Here is a 27,378-nt window from a genome sequence, read left to right on the forward strand (position 1 = left end):
TCGCCCCTCTCCTGCTTGCGCCCCCCTCTGCGCTCCCCACCAATTATTTCCCATAGAAAAATACATGTATTCTAATCACCTATATTTTTTCGCCCTTTCATCTATCCTGGGAGAAATTCAAGAACCCTCTGCTGTTGATGAGAGTCTAATTTAGATAGCTTCCCAGGTTATATACACGGGTGCTGTGCAAAGGTAACCAGCTAATAGCAGGTGCTAGAAATAAGGAGGAACAATGAGATTTTTAAAGTATTAGCTATCCACGATCAGTATTAAAAAAGAGATATTAGGGCTCAAATACAGGCTGTAAATTGAAGTGTAAATACATTGGCCACTTTGATTTTTTTTAAGTTCATTTATTTTGAGAGAGACAGAGAGTGTATGTGCACACACAGGCATGCGAGCGGGGCAGGGGTGGAGAGAGAAAGGGAGAGAGACAGACAGACAGACAATCCCAAGCAGACTCCGAGCAGGCTCAAACTCAAGAACCATGCGATCATGACCTGAGCCGAAACCAAGAGTCAGACACTTAACAGACTGAGCCACCCAGGCGCCTCTGGCCACTTAGAATTTTGGAAAAATAAACCGTGGCTGGGGGGAATCTACCTTTTGTCAGTGACATCCTTTTTCTCCTACGTGTCTACGAGTAATCGTCTCACACCTAATTTTGAGACTCTTACTAAGAGACACCTAAGATACAGGATTATCAAGTATCAAGGTGTGATTTCAGTTATTAGACTAAAACGTACAGGTTCAGGAGTGTGACATCCTTTCCAGAGTGGTCACCATGCAGGTCTAGGGTTTGTACATTGTGCTAACGTAATCACAGGCTTCCAGGAAAATTGTTGACCGGACCACCCACCTTCCCCAACTTCCTGTCATTCCTATCACGTGCCTCTGCTTAGAGCACTGAGCCTCCAGACGCACACGTCGGTATCTGGAAACTAATTGTAAAACCCTTCGCTGCACAGGACAGGTGGCCAATGAAAGCGAGCAGGACGCTTCCCTGTGGGGAGAGTCAGGTTTTAGCAGCAGACAACGCTTGGAGCGTTCCGGTGATGGGCTCCAGATGCTGGGGGGGCAGGCGGGTGCCTGCGGGAGAGCTGTCTTGGCTATGTCAGCTAAAGGAAGAACGTCACATTGCCCCTGGACGGCCCCCCCCCCCCCCCGCTCCAGCCAGCATGTGACTGTAAACTGAGTCTCACAAGGGATAGACACTGTGAAGCAGGGAGGTAAAGGAGGCATCACAGGTAGCTTTGAGGGGAAATGCTTCGAATGGTAACCAAACTCTATGTTGCTAGCCTTGGGTTACCATCCATCGCCATCTACCATCCACTGTTGTCTATCACAAAGAAGATGATGAATGTGTTAGTTTCACGGCAGCTTATTAAAAAAGATGATCAAGTGGAGGTCAGTCACAGATTTATAATTCCAAGGTTGCAGACTAAAACTAACATGTCCCACTGAAGTGCAGGTAGCCTTCATTTTACCGTAAGAAATAGAAGTATCAGGAACTGAGAGGTTGAGACTAGAAGATGCCATTGTTTTACACAAACTTGCTGTCGGTGGTGTTTAAGGTTGCCCCCGCATAGTGCTATCTTGCTGTAGACAAAAATTACCTCTTATTCGAATAAGAATATTTTTTTTAATTTTTTTAACCTTTATTTATTTTTGAGACAGAGAGAGACAGAGCATGAACGGGGGAGGGTCAGAGAGAGAGGGAGACACAGAATATGAAACAGGCTCCAGGCTCTGCACTGTCAGCACAGAGCCCGACGCGGGGCTCAAACTCACGGACGTGAGATCATGACCTGGGCCGAAGTCGGACGCTTAACCGACTGAGCCACCCAGGCGCCCCTCGAATAAGAATATTTTAAAGATCCACCTTGCATTAAGATTTGTTTGCTCGGTGTATGATGATGGCATCGACCTCTCCTTATTATAGAGGTTAAGTGCCTGGTTTATTAAACACGCTCCATAGCGTGACTCAAGTAAGTTCAGGAAATGGGTCTCTCGTGTTCCCTATTTAGTCTTCCGTGGCCGCCCTCATTCATTGTTCTCCAGGGCATGAGTCCACTGGTTTTTCCTCAAGGTCATCTAACATGATATTCTATGGGATACCTAGTTAATGGAAAAAAATAATGTTAGTTTCCGTCCAGAGAATTCTTGTAGGCATTCTGTTCTGGAAATGGCCAACACAATCAAACAAAACAAAGGAAAACCTTGTTCTCTCACCAAAATGGATGACTGACCGAGATCTCAGACTACAGAATTATTTTTGAAACAAGACAAGAGGGAAGAGTAATCTTTCTTTCAAGTAGCTGGCTAATGAGGGTTTAGTTGGAGAGAGAGATCTAAGTTGATTTTCAAAATGAAATAAATTTTGAGGCATTTCTGGAAAACCTAAAGGTGAACAGTGCAGAAATTGAGCCCCATTTTCTAGTAATGATTAAATTACCCAGAAAATTGGAAACATGTTCACAAAAAAGAAATAACATGAACTTTTTCAAGATTTCTTTCACCCAGCCCTACGTATATGTTTGTGACTGTTCCCCGTATGTACTACAGTTATCTGCAGGTACTTGGAACAGAATTTAGGATTTTTTTTCCACATTCTATCAGTTTCCCAGCCTGAGACCCACAGTTACACAAAGGAGTCTTATTTTCACCTAATGTATGAAAGAGTCGTAGCATATCTTGTTACAATACGTTGTATTATTTCATATGCAATTACTGAGGCTGCTTCTGAGTTCAGTGTTTGTGGTACCAAGACAGGAAGGTATGTATTTGGCTCTCATCTCTGCCAGTGACAAGCAGGGTAGTCAATCATGGGCCATGTTGGACCAATGGGCTCACCTGTAAAATGGCGGAGGTCCACCCATAGCCCATTCCTTATGCTTAGAACTCAAAGGGCCTCACCTGAGAATCTAACTGCCAGGGAGGCACTTGAGCCTGCTTAAACTAATTCTCCAAGAGGTTTCCATAAATTTTTTTCTTAAATTCTTACAGAAACTCAGTGAAATGACTTCTCTCCCATTTAATGTGGGCAAGGATTCGTCCAAATGTTCTTTGTTATCAAGGAGAGCCACTGTGCATTCTCAGCTCGTCTGGACTCCAAGTTGGCCTCTTTCTATCACGCCATCTTGCATTCCAGGAAAAAGTTTGAGTGTGTTTATTCCTTTGGATACTGCTAATTAAAAAAAAAAAAAAAGTCATACACATTCAGATAGTTAGATTTTCAAGAATGTCCTAAAATAATCTTGCCTAAGAACACTTACTCTTCAGGGAGGAGTTCTCTAAGACCTTAGGGAAGGCACACATCTGTTGTGTGCCTAATGCTCACAGATGTAGCATCTCAGACAGGACCAAATCTCCAGACTCTGGACTCTTTCCTGTCTCATCCCTTTCTTACTGAAGCATGCCACTGAACATGTTGGCGGATACTTAAACTCAACCCATTCACATGATGCTGAATGCACATTGTGCAACACAGCAATAGGCCAATATTTGGTTCTGCAGCACCTACTCGAGGAAGACACAATGAGAAAGTCCCAGCTTGATTCATGTGTCTCACTTTCCATCTCTAAGCCTACAGGAGTTTGCGGAGCCCTGCAGAGAGATTTTGTGCATAGTAACTTCCTATCATTTTATACCCACATTATCCCATTGAGGACTTAGTATTTACCCGGAACTCCTGGAGATTGAACCACTTATGCAAACTTCCGTGGCCTTAATACTCAATTGAGATTACCCAAAACTACCTGCAAATATTTGGCTATAAATGAAACCATTCAAATCAGCTGCCTTCATTCACAAGTCATTTTAAGGATCAAAAAGACTTTATTATTCAAGATCTAATTCTTGAAATTAAAAGGGTTGTATTATCTGAATATTGTGTTCTCTTAAAAGCATTAAAACAGCAAATACTCGTTCTAACAGAGTTTAAATATGTATATGTGACGATAGACACTTGAAAGTTTCCATAAATAAAACAATGTGCAATTCTGGGTACTTCATCAGCTGTAGGTATTTGGGGTACATTTTCATTTTTTGCTAAATCACATACCACATGTTCTTTATTGATCTCAGCCACTATAGACCTTACTGCTGCCAACCTAATTTCATCACCCTTATGTGGGTCATGCCAATTAATTCATAAAGACAAAATTAATTAATCATGTATATCCTCCTTAATGCTTTGCTAATTTGCTTCAATTACTTAATAAAATTATCATTTAAACTCAATTGAAGTATATGATTTTTCTCAAACTTAAAACAACTGAAAATTGAAAACAAATTTTTACTGAGGCCAAAATTAGCACAGCAATCAACATGTTCAGTGTGCTTTTTTCAAATTAAGGAAACTGAAAAATGTGTATTACTATATAATTTTGTGTATTATTAAACTGTTTCACATAAGCTCATTACTTAATAAAATCTTCAATAATCCAGCGATTTTTTTCATTTAACTTCTAACACCCTTTCCAATTTTTCCACTTTCTCACATTTGAATACTAAGCTACTATAGTTTCATACATATTTGTAAGTGTATAGGGAAGTGTTTATACGTAAATATGTAAGTATTTAGAAGAATATATTTTTCACCATATTTGCCATTGTAAATAGTCATTTATTCACCTATTTCAAGGTTTAAAAAAAAAGATTGTAAGGCAAACCAGCATTAGGTTATGTGGGAATGGACATTTTAAAGGCCTGCATTTACTAAAGGCGGGCTTCAAATTTAATTCTCAGCTCTTTAATAGTAAAGCAAAGAGAGAATACAAATCACTCTTATGTTGATGAGGAAGCCTAGATACACAAATACTGACTTGGATAAGAGGAGTAAATCCAAGGTCCCAAAACCAAAGAAATTCATAAAAATATCTCTCGAAGATGATAGGACAGTGTGAGGAGAACTCCAAAATGTTTAGCAAATACAATAGTGGCCAACATTGTATGCTTGCGAGTTTCCATAAATGAATTAATATGATGCCCTGGACCCATTATCAACTGTGGCATTTCTACATATTTTTATTTTCATAAGAATCAAACATCTCAATGTAAAAATAATGCATGTAAAAAAGCAGTAGTCGACATTTCAAAACATAGTTTTGATAAGGACACTGGACATTCTTTCAGAAGGGCAAGTTTGTGTAACTTTTTCTTACTAATTTAGACATATCTTTCAAGATTTAAAATGTGGAAATCTATTTATATATTATATATTTATATATGTATAATACTACTAAAGAATTGTCTACATTATTTAGTTTTATTTATGTTATATATTTTTATGTGTATTTATATATTTATAACATTATCAAAGCATTGTTACTATCATCAGAATGTGAGTCAACTTAAAAGTCCATTAATTGGGGATAAATTACATAAGTGGCAATGTATTTAGTCACTGATAAAATGAATAAAAGAAAGACATAAGAAACTGCATACACATACAAACACTCATACGTATCTATCACCTCATCCTACAGGTAAAATGCTTCTTCACCTTGTTCACACACAAAACATCTATCTTGGCAAATGTTCTCTATCTGCTTCTATATATAAACATATATACAAATGCATTCCTCCGTGTCACTGCTAACACACATGCACATACATAATTTGGATAGATGCCACGGTCATCTTCTCTGAAGAGAAAGAGGCAGGAGCTTTACAGGATAGGGAAAGAGAATTTCACTGTATTCTTTTGTTTCTGCTTTTTGAATTTTTTATTATGGGAGTACATTATTTTTAAAACTAAATCATTTAAAATATTTGTTGAAATAAATGTATTGAATTTAAGTGCTAAGACACATTTTTGTAATTTTTTCTTGACCATGTGACTATTCCAAAAACAATGCTATATTTATGCTTATTTTCTGAGAATAAAGTCAATAATAACAGATACTGCATTGCCATCGATTTTACTAATTTTGTATGTATCACAGTTCGGGCCAATAGCCGTGTTCAAGCAAATACTGAAGAGCGAGTAAATAAGAAAAGAGTGAATAAGGAAAACAAAAGCAAAAATAAACTCTTGGGATGACATCAAAATAAAAAGCTTCTGCACAGCAAAGGAAACAAGCAGGAAAACAAAAAGAAAACCTACTAAATGGAAGAAAATACTTGCAAATGACATATCCAGTAAGAGATTAGTATCCAGAATATATAAGGAACTTACACAATTCAACACACACACACACACACACACACACACACACACACACACAAAATTCAGTTAAAGAATGGGCAGAAGAGCTGAACAGACATTTCTCTAAAGAAGGCATACAGATGGCCAACAGAAACACGAAAAGATGCTCAACATCACTCATCATTGGAGAAATACAAATCAAAACCACAAAAAGGTATCACCCCACACCTGTAAGAATGGCTAAAACAAAAAAACAAAAATCAAAAACAAAAACAAAACAAGAAATAACTATGGATGAGGATGTGGAGGAAAAGGAACCCTCTTGCACTGTTGGTGGGAATGCAAACTGGTGCAGCCACCCTGGAAAACATTATGGAGCTTCCTCAAACAATTAAAACTAGAACCACCCTACAATCCAGTAATTCTACTACTGGGTATTTACCTAGAGAATATGAAAACACTAATTCAAAAAGATACATACACCCCTATGTTTATTGCAGCATTATTTATAATAAATAGCCAAAATATAGGAGCAACCCAAAAATACATCAATAGCTAAACGGATAAAGAAGGTATGGTGTGTACACACAATGAAGTATTACTCATCCATCGAAAAATAATGAAATCTTGCCATTTGCAACAATGTGGATGGAGCTAGAGAGTATAATGCTAAGCAAAATAAGACAGAGAAGGACAAATATCATATGGTTTCACTTATATGTGGAATTTAAGAAACAAAATAAAAGGAAAAAAGAGGGGGACAAACCAAGAAAAGATTCTTAACTATAGAGAACTGATGATTACCAGAAGGGAGGTGGGTGGGGGTGGGTGGGGGGAAATAGGTAAAGAGATTAAAGAGTGCACTTGTGATGAACACTGATTAGTGTATGGGATTGTTGAGTCACTATTAGCTATTGTATAGCTTAAACTAATATAACACTGTACAATAATTACACTGGAATTAAAAAAAATAAATAACATTTTAAAAAGTGAACAGAAAATCAAGGAAAGGACTCTGAGTCTCTGTATTTTGTTACAATTTCAGAAACCTTCTTTATAAATCTTACTTTCAGCCTCTGGCATAATCTACCATTGTACAGACAAGCACAGTAACAAAATCATTCTTCAATAACAGAAGAAAAATCAACATAAATTTGAGTCATTTCTGTGGATAGTTTTTTCTAAGAGACTCTGGAAAATCATTTGGTTTATATGCTGGCCAGAGTTTGAGCTATTGAACCAGGCGGCTAAATTCTTTCCCGTCTCTCAGTCATTTGTCTTCTGTCACCATTCAGCAGAACCTCTATAACACGGTTTTGAACGAGCTCACAGGAGAAGTCAACCTCACTGCAAACCTTCACGGCAGTGCCTGATGTCAGGGATAGAAGTGGGGGCATTTCTAAACGCACTTCCTTTAAAAGGTTTTGCTGGTTATGTTTTATTTTTATAATAGTAATACACAATTTCAAAAAGTTAAGAAAAAGGTATATAGAGTAAAAGGTGAAAGTTCTTCAAAATCAACCTCAGCCCCAGACTACTTACTGCTTCTTATTAACAGTGCCCATGCTTCCCAGATCCTACATTACGCACAGATATCTATACGTTTTAATAAACGTGCTTAGATGCTTGTATATATAAGCATATTACATATATTTAGATATAAGCTATAAATCTATAATTCTTTACATCTGTTTACCTAGAATACCAGCTCATGCTATATGCGCCGAAAGAGATATTTTGTTTTTCATTCAGATGATCCCCCAAATAGCTAGAAAACATAAATGCTAGCCCTCCGACTTTTGGTAGACTCTAGAGTATTTATATAATTCGGTTATTTTTTTCCTTATTCAGTGTCACTGAAAAGCCTACTCCCAGTAAATGTTTTTTGATACTAGAAGCAGTGAATATTTTGCTTGTGCGTAATCCAAAGACGATACTGGTCTATGACAACTTATATTTCTTGAATTTAATTTCTGAAAACGAAATACATAAGTTGCTTTTCTTTCAGGGGTTTGAGATCAGACTATAACTTAACACTAGTATTTAATGAACATAGAAGTGTAGAGAGGTGACCCTGAAAGTAATGCACCTTCAGCCACACACACATCTCCAAAGTACCGCCAGTGTTTAAACCTGTCCATCCCAGGAGACCACCTTTGACTCTTAAGATTTTGCCTCCAACTTGGGATAAAGAATCAGCAGTAGAATTTGCCTTTGGTTACCGTATATAAATGGACAATAAGAAAGCATGGCCAATATAACAGTATTTATTTCCCCATCTAAATTTTATAATTATTATGGAGATCAGCTTTGCCAGACACATTACTGGATATAAATAGGTGTCCAATATTGTGTTTGTAATTGATGTCTAACTTAAGAAGGGTTCATATCCAGGGGCTCCTGGGTAGCTCAGTTGGTTAAGCGTCCGACTGGCTCAGGTCATGATCTTGCAGTTTGTGGGTTCGAGCCCCATGTCGGGCTCTGTGCTGACAGCTCAGAGCCTGGAGCCTTCCTTGGATTCTGTGTCTCCCTCTCTCTCTGACCCTACCCCGCTTGCACTCTGCCTCTCTTTGTCCCTCAAAAATAAAACAAAACATTTAAAACAAAAAAGAATGGTTCACATCCAATCATCAGCATCTAATTTTTATTTTGTGAAAGTTTTGCATTTACTAGAAAATATTGTAAATTTATTTTAGGTAAAGTCTACCATCGATATGCATGCATACTAGCCTTCATCAAAATGATGAACTATTTTAATTTTTATTATTGAAGTGTAGTTGACAATGTTATATTAGCTTCAGGTGTACCGTAGAGTGATTCAATAACTAGTAATGTAAGTCACTGCGTAATGTATACATTACTCAGGGCTCACCACAATGAGTTTGATCACGATCTGTCACCATACAGTATTTTTAAAATATTATTGACTACATTCCCTATGCTGTACTTTTCTTATCCATGACTTACTTATTCTATGACTGAAAGTTTATACCACTTCATCCGCTCCACGTATTTTTTTCCTATCCTCATTCCCCTCCCCCAGTAACTCCCAGTTTTTATTCTGTATTTATGAGTCTGTTTCTATTTTTCTGGTTTCTGTTTGTTTCCCCATTTATGTTTTTAGATTCCACATATAAGTGGAACATGTAACACATATAACACATAAGTCATAGGAGTTTGTTCTGTGTGTCTTAGTTCACTTGGCATAGTACCCTCAGAGCCCATACGTGTTGCCACAAACATCAAGATATCATTCTTTTGATGGCTAAGTAATATTCCATTGGGCGCATAGAACACATTTTCTTCATCCATTCAGCCACTGATGGACCCTTGAACTGTTTCCATAATCTGGCTGTTGTAACAAATGCTGCAATAAACATAGGGGTTCATGCAGCTCTTCAAATGAACATTTTTGTTTTCTTTGGGTAAATACTGAGTAGTGGAATTGGAGTTACTGAAGTCTATATTTCTATTTTTAATTTTCTGAGGAACCTCCATACCATTTTCCATAGTGGTTTCACTGATTTACATCCCTACCAACCTTCGACATGGGTTCTTTTTTTGTCCACATTGTCACTAACACTTGCTATTTCTTGTCTTTTTGATTCTAGTCATTCATGTTTTCTTCTAGGAATTTAAAGCCTCAGGTCTCACATTTAGGTCTTTAATCCCTTTTTAGTTTATTTTTGTGTATGGTATAATAAAGTCCTCCAGTTTCATTCTTTGGCATGTGGCTGTCCAGTTTTCCCAGCACCATTTGTTGAAGAGCCTGTCTTCCCCATTTTATATGCTTGTCTCCTTGCCCTAGATTGTCAAGATGGTGAATTTTATTTGTTAATAAAGTCAACAAAAACACGCTTCTAAAGAACTGCAATAATAACTATTCACCATTTTGGCTATTCATCATTACACCACATTGGATCGTACGTTGTAATCAAGGTTTATCGTTTTCCCTTTCCTAGATGCTTCTTTATGTCCCACATGCATTAGCATGAGAATTTAGGATATCACAACAAAAATCAGTCACATGTGGCTAAACTGAGGAAGAACGTCATATCCAAAGACATGGCAGACAGTCTCAGGTAATACTAAGATTTATTGGAGCAGCTGGTCAATTCTTACACAGGTAAAAGAAATGCCAATTTGCTAATCATCTGCTGATGCCGTTCTCCACTCAGCTCTCCTGGTGATCAGCGAAAGATGATTCAAAGTATGAATAGAGTTTTCTCTACCATACATGATCTGGGTGATATCAAGCCAACTCCTTAAATGATGATGACACTATATTGACAAACCGATGGATACATGAGTTAACACATGAAAATTCACCCAACTGTCTTTATCCCAAAGAGTGTGTATATATATATATATATATATACACACACATATATATACACACACACATATATATATACACACATATACACATATATATATACACATACATATATATATATATAGTGTGTATGTGTGTGTATATGTAGTATAATATACATAAAATATAGGGAATACAAATTATCTATATAATATATATAGATAATATATATTATATATTATAGATATATTATATTATAGATATTATATATTATAGATATTATATAGATATATATATTATAGATATTATAGATATATAGATATTATAGATATTATATATTATAGATATTATAGACATTATATATTATGGATAATATATATTGTATATATCTATATATATGACATATATAGATAATATATATAATATATAACATATAATATATATATATTTACATATATAATATATATATAAAATATAGGGAAACATATTATATATATAATATATATAGATAATATATATTATATGTTATATATTATAGATATATTATATTATAGATATTATATAGTATAGGTATTATATATAGATATATATATTATAGATATTATAGATATATAGATATTATAGATATTATATATTATAGATATTATAGATATTATATATTATAGATAATATATATTGTATATATCTATATATATGATATATAGATAGATAATATATATAATATATAATATAATATATATATATTTATATATACTGTATATATATAAAATATAGGGAATACATATTATATATATAATATACATTGTATATGAGATATATCATCTATACATGGCTTCAAATAGCTCTAATATGAGGTAGAGATTATACATGGAATAAGTAAAGATTAGCATGCTGGGAGATTGAGAGGGGTCAGATGTTCTACCTTTGAAAATCACATAGAGCTTCCTGGTGTAGGCAGTGCTGATCTGAGGCCTAAAACCTGGATAATGTTTAGATCAATAACATGAGAGAAAATGACACAAGCCAAGCATAAACAGCAAAGCACTATCATGCCCTATTTTTGCAGACAAATTTACTCAGTAGTGAAAAACAATCTCTTAGGGGTTTTGTAAGAATTAAATCAGATAATGAACATGACAGGCTAAACATGCTTCACAGTGTTATTTGTAAATATGGTTCTTATCAATAATAATACTGCTAGTGTTATTGTTTTGCTCTGTTGATAATAACAAGGACTCGGGCTCACTCAGAGCACAGATGCACAAAAGGAAATAATGGGGTGAAACAGATGTGCAATGTTGACCTAATTTCCCCAGATATAACTAAGAAAGTACTGTTCCCGATATTCTTAAGAGCTCAAGGCCACCCCATTCTTTCAGGTGTAGACAGATGACAAGCCTCAAAACCCCACGTCCTGCAGAGGTGGCTGACCGCTCAGAACCATTGGGTTCTCCAGGTCAAGTGTGTCTGTTCTTTTTTGTGCATTCTTTGGATCCATCGATGATAAAGAAGGTGTTAATGTGCAATTTGGCAATGTGTAAATCTGACCAAACCATCCTTTTGGTCCCGAAGGTCTGGTCCTTCTGAAATGACTGAAAGCTTCTGGGCTACACACAACTTGGTTTTAAAATGCCAATGGTGGACACAGTAAGTAAAGTATTTTGCTCACGTTCACCAGGAGTTAGCGGTGGTCCAAACAGAGGTTCTTTCGAAAGACTTTCAAAAGAGGGCATTTTAGTGTATCAGTTGCTAAGTGCTGAATAATCCCAACTTGTGTATGTATTTTGAAGAGTATAAGGAAAGATAGTGAGCACCTCTAAACAGTATAAGAGATTCTATCGGTTAACTTATCATTCATTGATGAACTTGTAAAATCCCCATCTTATTTCCACAGTGATAGACGTGATTTCTCTTCTCTCACATTTGGTTTCCAGGAGTTAAAATGAAAACCTGTGCCCACACTGAAGTCACTGCATAGTCTTGCACTCACAGAAGGATGCCTGTTGAGTATGTGACTTCTAGGAGCTAGGACAGAGAATACACATGACCACATAATAGATATCATAGTATTTTAAAGTTGGGCAATGGTACTGGAAGAAAAGGAAGAATTTAACACCCTTACTTATGCTCAGAATCCTGGTTAAGACTTTCATCATCATTTGCCTGTGATTTTTCTCCTGTCTGCTTCCTAGCCACAGTTTTATCTGTCATTACCTATGACAGTCTTTTCATCGTATTTGACTCATTAAACAATTTCTGTACTCTTGAGAACCACATAAAGTCTTTTCTATAAGACTGCTTTCCTGAAAAAAAACAATAAAACTGAACAATTCTGTACTTTGGGATAATACTTCCCTAATACTATCTCTGCCTGTACTAACTACTCTCGAAATTTATATTCTCCAGTGAGTCACAAAGGAAAGCCAAAGTCTTCACGTTCATAAAATCAACTTTATATTTCATTGGTTTTGTTTTCATATGGTTAACTTGCATGATATAAGTAGATTTCAATGAATCAAAGCAATATGCCAGTTTTGAAGTTTCTCACTAAGGAAGTGCACGGTCACAGGCGAGCTGATATAGTATGTATCCGCAGAAGTTCAGGTTGCTGAAGCTACTACAGAATGTTTCATTGTCATTTCTCCTACAACTTTTAGGAGATTTCTATTTGGTGACATTAATGTCGCATCTTGTGTCCAAAAATAATAGTGTTCTGAGAATCCATATCAATAAACCATACAAACATATCAGAAACCGTTTACTGATATTAGGAAAGTTTATTTCATTGCCTACTTTTAGTCATTAACCTCTTCAGCAAGAAGTGCTCTCCAGCTGGTGCACAGTGGGCAGGGAAAACAGATCACAGAAACAATGATACAAGTGGGCAGGGGAAACAGATCACAGAAACAATGATACAACACGGGCTCTCCAGCAGGTTCGCAGCAAGACCACAGAAGGAAATGCGCTGGAGTGTCGGGGTAGAGGAGACTATGGGGGAATGTCAGCCCATCCTGCCTGGTGGTGCCCTACCATGACATCCGCTCTCTGGAACCTCACCCAGCACAGCCAGAGGAGGTGAAAATGTCCCACATGGCTGATGGATCCAGGACTCACTGAAGGAAACAAGTTTTGATGTTTTGAGTTATAACCCACTTGATCTTTGGACTCAAGTACATACTTCACAAAAGAGATATAATAAGACACAAGGAGTTTTGCTCTTTTTTTTTTCCAGCAAACAACTATTTTTAGGATATTTTCAGAAGAAGAGATGGCCTCCTCCCTACATGGAGAGGAGGAAAGAAGAAATTGAAAAAACGGGGCTCACAAGCAGCCACAGAACACCTGCCGTTCTCAAGTCTGGGAAGGGAACCACAGTTTTAGCAACACTGTGGGTTTTTTTGGGGGGGAATGAAACTCTTTACTTTAAAGGTACAATTAATAATGCAATATCCAAAACAAAATTTTAATAAAATATTGATTCCACATTAGTTCCCAATTTTTGTGAACAAGGGAAAACACGTATATACAAGGTCAAGTTCTTGCCACAGTGAGTCACTTAGCAGCGGGTTATATGGGACCAATTCAACCTAGTGGCAGAGGCAGGGTGTGATAATTACCAGAACAGGGTCGATTCTAAATGCCATAAAAGTTAAGAGAAAAGAGAAAAACCTTTCAACTTCTTAAATGATTGGGAATCAAGAAATATGTGCATTTGATCTGGACCACAGGAGATGAGAATTATATTATTCAGCACTGGTAAACAAAATCCTTAAATCTAAGATCTGAACATTCCTTGGAGAGGTTCTAATCCAAATCCCTGACTTTACCGATAAGAAAACAGAATAACACTACCAATACCAGTGATCTGTCAACAAAAAATGCTTTCACCTAAGACTTTCTACTAAGCTCATTTCAAGAAGACAGGCTTACTCAAAATGAAGGGATGTTTTAAAATTCTCCTGTGACCTCTTGCATGAGAAACAGCACCCACAGCCAATGGAATCAAGTCAAATCTCCAAATTAAGATTCAAGCATCTTTCTTGAAGTTGTGCATACATTTCAAGATTTGAGAAAGGAGAAGGAAACACAACTGAGAAATCACAGCATTTCTAAGATTTGAGGCACAAAAGCAAAAAAAAATGGACAAGCAGACAATGCTTGATGAATATACCATTTTATTTCTCATGCACTTGGTTCTTGGAAATGAAAACAATTATGAAACTCACCATATTATCTTAAAGACAAATGAAGTCGTACATAAAACACTTGGGAAGAGGCCTGTGATAAAAAGTTTAAGAAACATAGTTAACTGTTTCTGCCTGAGGTTTCCTGATGCGCCAGCCCTGAGCTGAGCTGTCCGGGGGGACCTTCCCCCATCTCGGTCTCCCCTCAGTGGCTTCCAGACCTCCCCTCATTGCTGTCCATCTGTCAACGTGGGTCATCTTCAGATGGCCATGTAACTATAATGTTTGTTTTTAAAATTTTGTTCACCCTTATTAAAATGAAAGACTCAAAACTTCCCATTTAATATAACATTTCCAACGATAGCTTACAAAAAGGGAATACATTTTATTTACCAACCTAGGCGGTTTTTCAACCAAAAGCATTCTGCACAGCCTGAAGTAGCACGTGTTATAATTCACCTCGGGGACACTCTTCCACTTTCAGTAACTCTACGTACCCTCATCTAGTTCGCAGAAATTTTTCACTTTGGAATCATTTTCCATTAATGAATGATCCAGACAACCACCCTTAAGAACCTCACTATTTTTTTTTTAAGTTTTCCAGACTTGCATGTAATTCCAGTTATAACATTCTGATCATGCAGACATTTCCTTGAGATCTCTGACATTTTCCCCGTCATGTATTTTGCAATTTAAAGTCCTAGGATCGTTCATCTGAAAAATGAAGTGATTGGCAAAAGAATAATTTATCCGGAATCCTTTGATATTTGGTTTCTGCCTCCTGCCCATATTGACTTTTAACGTGTCCTCTGGATATGAAAGATAATATGCGTCATTTTCAACATTCATAAAGCTCACTCCACATTAATTTCACTTTTGATTTTTTTTTCTCATCAATGATAGACTGGCAGCCCCCTTAAGTTTTAAATGTTGTCATCTGGAAATGTCAGGAGGCTGTACACAGCAAACATTAGGACAACGTACAGGATAATTTCCCCATCTTCTCTCTGATAGGTGTCCAATTTTCTTATTTACCCAGTAAACATACCCATGCACGCACAGCCCATCTATATAATTTAAATCATGCTGATAAATTACTGGTTTTCTTTCTTCTCCTTGGATTCCAAGCTATAAATGGATTTTAGTCAATAGTATTTACTATTTGTGTACATTTTGCCTAATTTATGGCTCTTGACTAAAGAATTGCAGTGGGAAGCGGCAAACCTCTTTCTAAAGAGGTTGAATCCCTTCTAAGGGATTTACAGAACAGAAAAGAATGCCGCACACTAATGAAGCCTATTCAGACACTGCAAAGAGTTTGCAGGATAGAGCACCCAAACCAAAGTATGTGCTTTCACAAATAGTTTATTTCCATTCTCCCGGCATTATTAAACTGTCTACTGAGAAAATATGCTGTGTCAGGCTGGGGTTGTAATCACTGGAAGAAAATTCAGAAATGTTTAAAAAGAGCTGCAAACAGTTCCAAATGGGCATGTGTCTCACGGGCGTGGGGCACCCCCACCCCTCATCAGAAGTGTCCTAAAGCTTCAGAAAATAAGGATGCGGTGGATTGCGTTTAAAACAAATGTACACAAGTTCCCAATTTCTTTCCCAGTTCTGCTTATAATTCAGCCTTTTAGCACCATCACCGCTGAGTGTAACAGGAACTGGGTAATCCGCCACGTTCTCTCTCTGGGCTCTCTGTGAGTCTCGGGGAATCCGGTAACAACCGCTTAGTTAATTACTTAGCCACTCTCCTCAGGGGGCTGGTTGACAGTTGTTGCCATAGCCAGCAGGCATCTTGCAGCAAGGTGCACACGGCATGGAGAGGATCCACACCAGAGGCGCGGGGTGGGGTGGGGACAGGGAGAACAGGATGAGCCGGGGACAGGACAGAGCTCCCAGAGATACAGAGAGGAACCACAGCGCCTCTAAGGTCCACAACTACGTTTGCACACGCTTACATAAAGCATCTTCCCAGCTTCTTCCTCCCACATTCCCTGTCTCAGTCAATGACTTCATCCTTTACCCAGTTCCTTTACTTTGAAATGTCAACCTCCCAACATATGTAAAGCACGCGGGCACCGGGCCCAACGGAGGTTGGATGCTCATCTCTGTTCCTTCGCTCACGTGCCCCGTGTCCTGCTTCCCTCTGTGACTGATCTCCACTTCCCATTACCTGCTCCAGCCCAGGCCTCTCCCCTTCACGCCCAGTTTCCACTGTGTCCAGAGCCAGGTCCCTGGCCCCCTCTCCTCCAATTCACACCCCCCCCCCCAAGCTGGTGCCTCTTACTCAATAATCTTCCGAATCCTGAGCCCCCGTAGGCTCTGTATGCACCATGCGATGGGAATGGACAGCCATCAAAACAACTACTGAAATGCCTGTAGGTAAGAACGGCGAGTCCCAAGATTAAAGAAAAACTATAGCCTCTGTCTGTCCATCAGAGCACCCACCTGGCAGAAAGCGGCGCCCCTGCCCACAGAATTAAAGCAAGTGTTTTATTTTTACGTCGTTGCCTTCAAGAGAAACAGAAGTATTCTACAGGTGGGGAAAGGCCTGGAGTATAGGAGGGAAAAATGCTTCTGTTTGGGAAGAATTCTCGCAGGCAGTGGGAACTAAATTGGTCCTAAGAAGCTTGGACAGAAGGTTGTTACATTTTAATTGCAGGATGTTGGGGGAAAGTCACACGGGCAAATGCCTAAGCAAAAGTACACGTGCAATGTTGATCTTTTCTACTGTATAAGCCTGGAGTAAACCACTAGCCCGTGAAAATTAACATTTGTATGTTCAATTCATCTGTTTTAAAGACAGTTGTTAGAGCAGTTGTAGGTTGACAGCAAAATTGAAAGGAAAGTACAGAGATGTCCCATAGACCCCCTGCCCCCCACCACATGCACAGTCTACCGCATGTCAACAACTCTCATCAAATGATACATTTGTGACAAGTGATGAGCCTACACGGACACTTCGGAGGGTTCACTCTTGTTGACAATCCTATGGGTTTCGACAAATGTGTAATGATACATACGTATCATTATAGTAATACAAAGCATTATCCCTGTCTTAAAAAGTCCTCGGTGTTTAGCTTAATCATCCGTTCCCTGGCCAACCCCCCTGCCCCCAACTAATGATCATTTTACTGTTTCTCTACTTTTGCCTTTTCCAGAATGTCTTCGAGTTGGAATCACGGTATGTGACCTTTCACACTGCCCCCTTTTTTTTTTTTTCCATTTTGTAATATTCATTTAAGATTCCTTGATGTCTTTCAATGACTGGATAGCTCACATATTTCATTTTTGCTCATTTCTTTCCAGTACTGAATATTATTCCATTGTCTGGATATATTACTGTGTAGTTATCCATTCACCTGTTAAAGAACACCTCGGTTGTTACTTCCACATTTTGGCAAATAAGAATAAGGCTGCTACAAACATCACCTGCATGTCTCACTGAACACATATGTTTTCAACTCCTCTGGATGAATACTATGGTAAGAGAATGTTTGATTTGCAAGAAACTGTCCAGCTGCTCTCCAAAGTGGCAGTACATTTGACATGTATAAATGAGTCATGTATGAGTACATGTATACATGTATTTGACATGTATAAATGAGCAGAATAAATGAGAGTTCCCGTTGTCCACATCCCTACCAGCATCAGGTGATGTCCTGGGTTCTGATTAATATAAAAGATGTGTAGAAACTTAGTATTCGACTTGACGTATCCCAATACCGAACATTCTTCCAGTCTGGTTGTGTTACGATAAAGACCAAAAACTAAAATCACGGGGAGGGAAAGGTCAATAGAAGTATATAAAAAAATTGTAAAATGATATATTGCATTTGGATACTAAATTGAGAGCTACACTTTAGGTGACCAAAATCAAAAGGGGACTAGCATGAGTTCCACGGTGCTCAATTAGCCAATCGCTTCTATCTGTGGAACATGGACTGTGTGTTCCAGAAATTGTTTTGCACACCGGAGACAGAGTAGTCATTCAAGTATTCAGAAGCCCCACCCTCGTGCAACTCATATGACAGTAGAGAGGAGAGATATTATACAAATGTACTGATAACAGAAATTCCAGTTAGTTGTCCAGATTCTGATAATAACAGGACTGAGCAACAGGGTGGAGACAAGGAGCGAGACAAAGGGAGACTTATTTTAGAGCAAACAGGACACAGGAGGGCTCTTGTGGAGGGGTATGTGGACACAATTCTGAAAGAATTGACTTCACCGGAAAACATGAAACATGAGTTCCTTCAGATCAACTCTTTTTTGGCTTATATACAATTCTGAGAAGAAGGCCTCAAAGGATAGAAATGCCATGATCAGCAGGACATTACCCGACCCACAAAGCCACCTTACTGGGGGGACATTTATAATTAGTTTCATAATGCCTTCATTACATAATTCAGTTTTTTATACTTTCTCCTTCCCACCCAGTGTAGTTTAATATTCTTTCCACACCAAGTCGATACCTATCAATGGGTGCATTGTTCGACAGTCTCTCCTGAAACACTGTCTGTCAGAAACAGGCCCTCCCTTAAGGGAACCACAGGGTGGGACTTAAGAGGCCGCAATGACGTTAAAATCATGCCCCACAGGATCAATGAGGCTCAAACTAGCACAAAATTTAAAACTTGTTTTTCAGAGAACTGTTTCCCCATCATCAGCTTTTCAGACCCCACTGGGAAAACCACTAGCTGTCTCTGCAGAAGCCTGGATTCAAGGTCAACTGACATGGTTGTAGCCCATGAGCAAGCATTCCTTACACAAGATAACAAGCCAGGACCCCACCCAGTTTGCACCTGCTCTGGGAGCGTGCCCACAGCCCCTTCCCCTTGTCCCCAAGTTTCCTCCTGACGTCAGGGGCTGAAGTGTGCCTTCTTCTGGTATGAAGTCTCCCCCCAGTGTGAACACGGGGTGTATGTCACATGCATGTTTGCTCAGTGTGCATGCCCCATACTTCCTCATCACTACTCATAAGTTCCCCCACACCTTTCATGCACATGCATGCACCCTAAGCTTAAAACTTCCCCGTTTAGTGGTTCAGGGAGTTACAGCTTGGAGAATCCTTGCCTGTGCTCTCCTTATTTGCTGCAAATAAAGACTCCTTTGTGTGACCACTCCTCCCGGGGAAGTCTCCACCTGTAACTGACCCAGGAGTGAACTTCCGTGAGTTCAGTCACAATCTCATGCACCTTCCTTGGTGACTTGGGAGAGCACAGGACTCCCAACGCCAGGAAGTTCTGGGCCCCTCTTGGCACATCACATGACTCTGCCTATTCAGTTCGCATCACCGAGGCAGGGGAGAGACAGGCCAGTAGGCGGAGCTCCGCCTGTGGACCTGGCTCCTTGTCCCAATCTCCATCAGTGAGGTGTTTCGTTTCAGGGCTACTGATCGCTGACGCCATCTAAAGTAATCTCATTTTCAGTTTGGAACAAATTGCTTCTTATGGATGACTTGTCATAGCAACTGCATTTCGGTGACTTATTTCAACAGCTTTTGACAGAAGTGGTGATACACAAAATCTACTCAGAGGCGGGAGTTGACTCTGTATGTGTAGCCTGGAGGGCTCTGGGGTCACTTCAGGGGATCAGATCAGTCACATCTTAGGTGTGGGCAAATAGGTCTTAAATTCCAGCAACACCCTGTTCTTACTAAGTCAGATCCTTACTCTCCCAGCTGTGGCTTTACTTTTAGACCATCATCTCCACAATATAATATCTGATTCTTCAGTTCTTTCCATCACACCTCATCGCTTGCAGAATATGAAATATAAGGTAATGGATAATAAACCAAATGGTTAAGGTAACTTTTTAGGGAGGCCCGAGAAATGAAAGCTTCTGGAAAGGTAGACTCAATACGATATAAACTTTGTACAGTCTCTTCAGAAATACCAAGTGAAAACCGAAGGCAAAGTGATGACAAAGGTGTGCAGGACAAGCAGATAGGGAAGCATCTTAAGTGGAACAGCCTTTTTATTCTAGTTCAATAGTGAGGATTTTCCTTTTTTTTTTTTTTAAGTTTATTCATTTTTGAGAGAGAGAGAGAGAGAGACAGAGCGTGAGAAGGGGAGGGGCAGAAAGGGAGACACAGAATCCGAAGCAGGCTCCAGGATCCGAGCTGTCAGCACAGAGCCCAGTGCGGGGCTTGAACCCAGGAATTGTGAGATCATGACCTGAGCCAAAGACCAATGCTTAACCAACTGAGCCCTGCAGGCACCCTTATAGTGAGGATTTTCGCTTTAAAATTTCTTCTCTGGGGTTTCACTGATGGCTTCTCACAAAACTCTGAAGAATAAGATTGAGGGATAAATGTGTAAGGGCTCAGTGATCTGCAAAGATCGTGTGCTAGGACCATGAAGTAGGAAGCGAGGCGGGGGAAAGGGCAGCCAGGAGATGACCCTGAGGCCCCCTGACCCCTGTGTCACAACCGTTCCCCCAGGGTGTAGCACACCCGGACAACAGTGTGCTCCCAGTGCCTACACTGCACTTCCTGGCTGGACCTACGTATACTTGCAACATGACTTCATCCCACTGGTAACCAGCTGTCCCAGCGTCCCAGAGACCAAGGGGCTTCCAAGGGTCAGGACTTAGTGCCTAAAATCACTATAGTCCTAGGAAAAACAGGAAAGTTGGTCCTGTTTATATACATGCGAGCCAGGAACACCAGAGTTAACGTCTAGCTAAATTAAAAGTCCTATGTCTTTATACCTCCTGGCATCATCATTCGGCAGAGTGATTACACACAGACACGTAAGATGGGCAACATTATTCACTTAAATTGGTCGAACGAGTGAATGGCTATGAATTGACTGCACAGTAAAAACTCAGATAGGTGAAAAGGGTTAAGCAGTACACAAACTTCCCCTGAAAAAACTAAGTAAGTCATGGGGCACCTGGGTGGCTCAGTCCATTAAGCATCTGACTCAGGTCATGATCTTACAGATCTTGAGCTCCAGCCCCACGTCGGGCTCTACGCTGACAGCTCAGCAGAGCCTGGAGTCTGCTTCGGGTTCTGTGTCTCCCTCTTTCTGCCCCTCCCCTGCTCGCTCTCACTCTCTCTCTCTCTCTCTCTCAAACAAATGAACATTAAATATTCAACAATAAATAAATAAGTCATGGAAATGAAAATTATAGCACAGGAACCTCATCAGTAGAACTGTAATACACTTATGGTGAGCCTCTGGTAAAGTATAGAATTGTTCAATCACTATGGTGAACGTCTGAAACTAAATTTACTCTGTCCACTCTACCGCAACTGAAAATTGTCAAAATTAAAGAAAACCTTAAACCAACAACTTCCAGTGTGCATCTCGAGTCCCAAACACTTCCCTGCACTCCACACGGGCATACCCAAGAGTCTACTGGTTAGCCCCACTTGCTTATGTATCGCACAGGCTTCTCAAACTTGTCCCGTCCACACCAGGACAGCCAGTCTTTGTGAATGGCATCATCTTCCACCCAGACTGCAATCCCTTCCCTGGCTTCTCTTGTTCTCTTACCAGATTCAGTGTGCCACCAGTTTCCGGGTGATTCTACACTTGCGCTCCAAACGTCCTTCCTTATCTACTCCCACCGCTGCACCTTCTGAGGTCCTCACCATTTCTCAGAGCCTGCCCACTGGTCTCTTGCCTTCAGCTGGGGTCAGAGGAGAACTCTTCCACACCCTTGTCTTTGGGTGTGTGGTCTTGTCTTCCTTGTCTTCTCATTTATTGAACACGTTCCTCTTGGGTTTTGAAAGGTAGCTCGGATCTGACCTCAGAGGAATCCTCGTGGATATGTGGCCCTGTCCCAGCCACCCCAGGGTGGATGACTCTCCTGTTCCCTCACTCCCCTATGAGAACGCAAGTCCCTCGGAGGCAGGGAAAATGTGTGCGGTGTCTCTGGTTCCCAATGCTGAGCACCATCGCCCAGGACAGACACACGGCAGCCACCACTGGGCTGGTTGGAAGGGGAGGAAGCAGAAGCACCAAGCTGGGGTGGGAGCTGAGCCCGCAGCCTGCACAGAGAGCCTCCCGGGCCCTCCCATCTTGCCGTTTTGCCTATTTACCATCTATTCTGCCTCAAACGTGCGGTAAGTGGTTAAGAATATACTTTTTTGGAGGAAAAACAAAAAGTGAAGTCTATGGCCATTCTAAACTCATTGGAGCCACAACTAAGAAGGCAAGATTATCTTAACCACAGAAAGAACAGAAAACTCTTTTTGATAATTTATTCTTCAAGAACCTGTATCTACATGAGCTCAAGCTAGTCAGATCACAGAAGTGTAACTTTCACCAACACATCCCTCTCCATATTTACAGACTACATCAACTTTGTTTCCATGAGGAACAGGAAAGACAGTTTTAGAAGCGATTCCCGGCCCAACACAGTTCTGCCCCACCCCCACCCCAACCTCCACAGGGGAAGAGTCACCATCCTGCCCTGTGCCAGCTTGGGATCTCTGGGGCCAGCACGGTGCAACCACACTTAAGATAGGAAGTTCAAGGCTCCATAAGAATGTTTTCTGGGGGTGTGTGGGTGGCTCAGTCAGTTAAGGGGCTGGCTCTTGATTTATGTGCAGGTCATAATCTCATAGTTTGTGAGTTTGAGCCCCACGTGGGCACTGTCAGTGCAGAGCCCGCTTGGAATTCTCTCTCCCTCTCTCTCTCTCCTCCCCCCACTCAAAAATAAATAAATAAACTTAAAAACATGAAAAAAGAATGCTTTCTCAAATCCTGACACATAATGAGGGGTAACTGATATCAAAGAAGTTTTGAGTTGAACAGTGGCAAAAAAGTAAGATGTTATTTCGGAATTAAAGGCACAATAAATGCTACGACCAACTACCTTCATTCTGTGCTGATATCTTTCAGAAGGCTCTCGTAAAATATTCTTTGGCTATTTTGCCAGAAGGGAAATTAGGAAAAGGAAACTCCACAGTAGATTTTTACATCAGTTAGCAACAAAGAGGGTCCCAAATCCAACCGACAAGCAAATTAATTCAGAACGTTGGAAGTTGGGAAATTCTGGTCATCAATTCTGAATAGATTTTATTTTCAGGTATACCGTCAGGGGCACAGAACAGAGAAACAACACAGGGTCCAGAGCCATCTCACTTTACAGCACATCTAAGAAAAGACGCAGCTAATCTCCAGTTGTCTTTGCAGATGAACTGGCAACAGAGAGTGTGGCTCATTTTGTTGATTGTTACCTCCAGCTCATCAGACTGTGTTGTCGGCCAAGAAAGTGACAGGTTGAATTGTGGTCATCTGTAAATCATCTTATTTTGTCTTTCAGGATGAAAACCATCAACACACAATTGATGTCAGGTATTAGAACACAAACAATACATTGCTAATATTCTTACGACACAACACATTCTCCTCATTAGACTCTACAATCCTACTATTGCTTAAAATTAAAAAAAAATAATAACTTTCAGAGTATTAATTGCACTCTTATGGGAAGGGTGTTCTACTTAGTGCCGAAAACGGGCAGAGCATGGTACCTGTCTTTTGAAAAGTGCATGATCTGTACCTTATTAAAAACGGCTTTTAAAGCTTGGAGAGATTCGTTCAGAAAATCTGCTTTAAAATGCAAAGCCAGTACGCACCAGGGAAGATGTTATTTGGGAACCAAAAGTGAAAGACAATCTATGTAATAAACACTAAAATAATAGCAAGAAGATTATATTTTCTCAAGAAAATTATATTAATCACAGAGCTGGAATACTTGCATCAAAATACTTTATCCTAACCAAATAGATGAGGGTCGAGGACAAGACAGTGACTCACTGTAAAATCCTTTTTTTTTTTTTTTTCCTCTTCTCTTTGCTTGCAGATAATAGCAACGCTACTAATAACCGGCAACATTTATTAGACACAGTCCTTGGAAAGTTAAAGATTCTTCATGAGCACAACAGGCAGCTCAGTAGCTCTATCACTTTGGACAGAACCAAAAGCAGACCTACCTTCTTATCCACAAGCTATTCTGAGAGCTGAGGAGATATTTCAGTTATGTAGAAGTCGGTACGGCGGAAGGATCATGAAACCAAGCCACCGATCTGATGGCGGTGGTCCTGGTGGGGGGAAAAAAAAGAATCTGGAGCTCCCTGCTGGCCAGCCTTTACTCTCTAAGTGGCTAGATGTGGGAAGGAGACTGGACCCGTAGGTATGGGAGCGGATCTAATCAAGGGGCTCATACAGTGTCCTTTAAGATCTTCTGCACAACAGATTGAATACCTTAGGAACTGTGAAACCTGTTCCAGTATGCACTGGGTGAATACATTCTGACTAATGGTGGTCCCAGGCATGAACGTCCAGCTAAGCCCAGACGTGCATTTGAAGCCAGTTTTCACCCTACCCATTAACTGTTTACCCTGAGCAGGGCAATCGCTCTCATTTTCAGAAGATTTTTTATCAGCTTTGTAAAAATCAGGGTGATAATGCCTGATTCTCAGGGCTCGTGGGAGAATGAAACCCCATGCCAGATGTATCCAGCACAGAACAAAATGAAAAGGACAGCGGCCGTTTTTATTTGTTACTGTGACAAGCGACCCCACACCTTTAACTATGGAGATGTGTCTTTCACGGTCCGAGGTTTGAAATGTGCTCTCTGAACAGACGTGGAGGAAGTTTGGAATCCGTGTTTCTCATTCTCAACCAAGCGATTTTATCTATTTGTTCATGTCGCTTACCTATCTCCTTTGAAGTGGGTCTAACTAAGACTACTTGAGCATGTGGGGACTGCTTTGGAACCAAGAAACAGGTTTGTGGAGGGAATAGTAGTGAATGGGGGTATCTGGACAACGAAAAAATGATGGAGACGTTTCAGTCCACCCAGAGATGCGTCAAGGAAGAAATAGGTAAGCAAGGAACAAAAAATAGATAATGCAATTTAGAATTCCTGCCTATTCAAATATATTAAGTATAAAGAAAGTAAAAGTATAAAGAAAGTATTAAGTATAAAGAAAGTAAAAGCTAGTGCAGCCCGCCCAGTTAAGAAAATGTGGGTTACACAGCAGGTGCTAGTTAATGTATTTACCTCTTGGCTTCAGATCTGCTCCACATCGCCTGCTCTGTGATCAGAGCTGAACATGGTGAATGTTTCTCTTTGCCCAAGTGAAGTGACGTTAAGCTGGGTCAGTTAAGGTATTGGAAGGATCCAGGGGGAGGAAGGAGTTTCTCCGTGCTCCTCTCTCCAGCTGTGGACAACAGCCAGGAGCACCGACACCTCTCCGCCGGCAGCTTCTCCAAAGCCTCTGGAGTGGCTGGCGATCTCTCCATAAATAGACTTAGCGCCCTCCCAGACTGCTGTGTGGTCCGCAAGACATAGCGCCTCCCCAATTTCAGCACAACACAGTCACACTGGGCCTGTCCATTTTCCAGTGAACCATGGCTGTGCTGTACAGATCTCGTCCTAGGAGCGGGGCCTCCCCCTCCACACCATTTGTTCCTTCTCTGGGTGCACATGACTCAGCCCCAGAGGCAGTAAGTTCTCCCTACACCTGCAGTCCCTATATTCTTTTACCCATGAGTACATCATGCCCCATTTTCCCAATTCCTCATCCACTGAACGTTATAGCAAACTTCCTCGTTTTCAAATGACTCTGTGGTTCCTGCCTTTTGCGTGGACTCTGGTGCTGTAGATATTAAAACTGAAATAGCTAACATTGGAAAGGAATCTGGCAGCTAAAACAATAAATCTGGGATGTAGATGAATGGTTGTAAGGTAATATAAAAATGAGGCCCAGTGAGGAATCCCTGTCTTCGTTTCCTTGTTCTTTTACATGCAAGGGGAGAGTAAGCTGAGTGTTGTTAACAGCAAATATAGTAATGAAGTTAATTTAAAGAGTTATGAATAGTTGTTAGAAATTTATGGGGATTTATCTGCTGGTCTGTAAATAGTCTGAAGTGAGAGTCCAGTATGCTTTCTGTTGCATAGAATTAGAACTGCATGATGAAAATATTGTGTGTGTGTGTGTGTATATATATATATATATATATATATATATATATATATTTTATATATAAAATATTGTATATACAGATATATATATATATATATATATATATATATATATACACATAGTCTTCCTAGTATTAAAAGTCACTTTTTTACAAGACAATTTGGGCGAGGGATAACGGAAAAAAAAAACCCACCACCCCCAAAAAGTCAAGCAGCACATGCTTTGTATTCTCAAATTTCCTTGTCTGAAATGAGAAGCAAATACAAGAAATTAAATAACTGTATTTCTTTAAAAATGGAAATAATGCTCTCCCCTGCAATGTACAAAAGGATGCTTTACATATTTTAAGATGAAATGGTTGACAGTATTTAATTTAACAACTTTAAAATTGAATCTAGAGATCTACATCCAGAATAGTGGCAGCTGCAATACAGAATATGTGCTCCAGAGCACAACAATCATAACTGGTGAGAAGTAGCAAGGAAAAAAAAAGCCTCTGGAAATTGTCCTAGAAACCTACATCAAAAGGAGAAACAATAAAAGAAGAAGAAACATTTAATGTGGAAAATCTGGCTTATTTTCAGAAAATGACAAGAAGATCCTAAAATTCATGGGGATAGTCAAAGAATCTACAATAACCAAAGCAATCATGAAAACAAAGAAAAAGTAGGGACTCACACGTCCCTATTTTATTTTTATTTGTTTTAAAATTTTTTAACTTTTATTGATTTTTGAGACAGAGAGAGAGAGAGAGCATGAACGGGGGAGG

The sequence above is a fragment of the Lynx canadensis genome, chromosome B1 (assembly GCF_007474595.2).
Source record: "Lynx canadensis isolate LIC74 chromosome B1, mLynCan4.pri.v2, whole genome shotgun sequence".
Lineage (NCBI taxonomy): Eukaryota > Metazoa > Chordata > Mammalia > Carnivora > Felidae > Lynx > Lynx canadensis.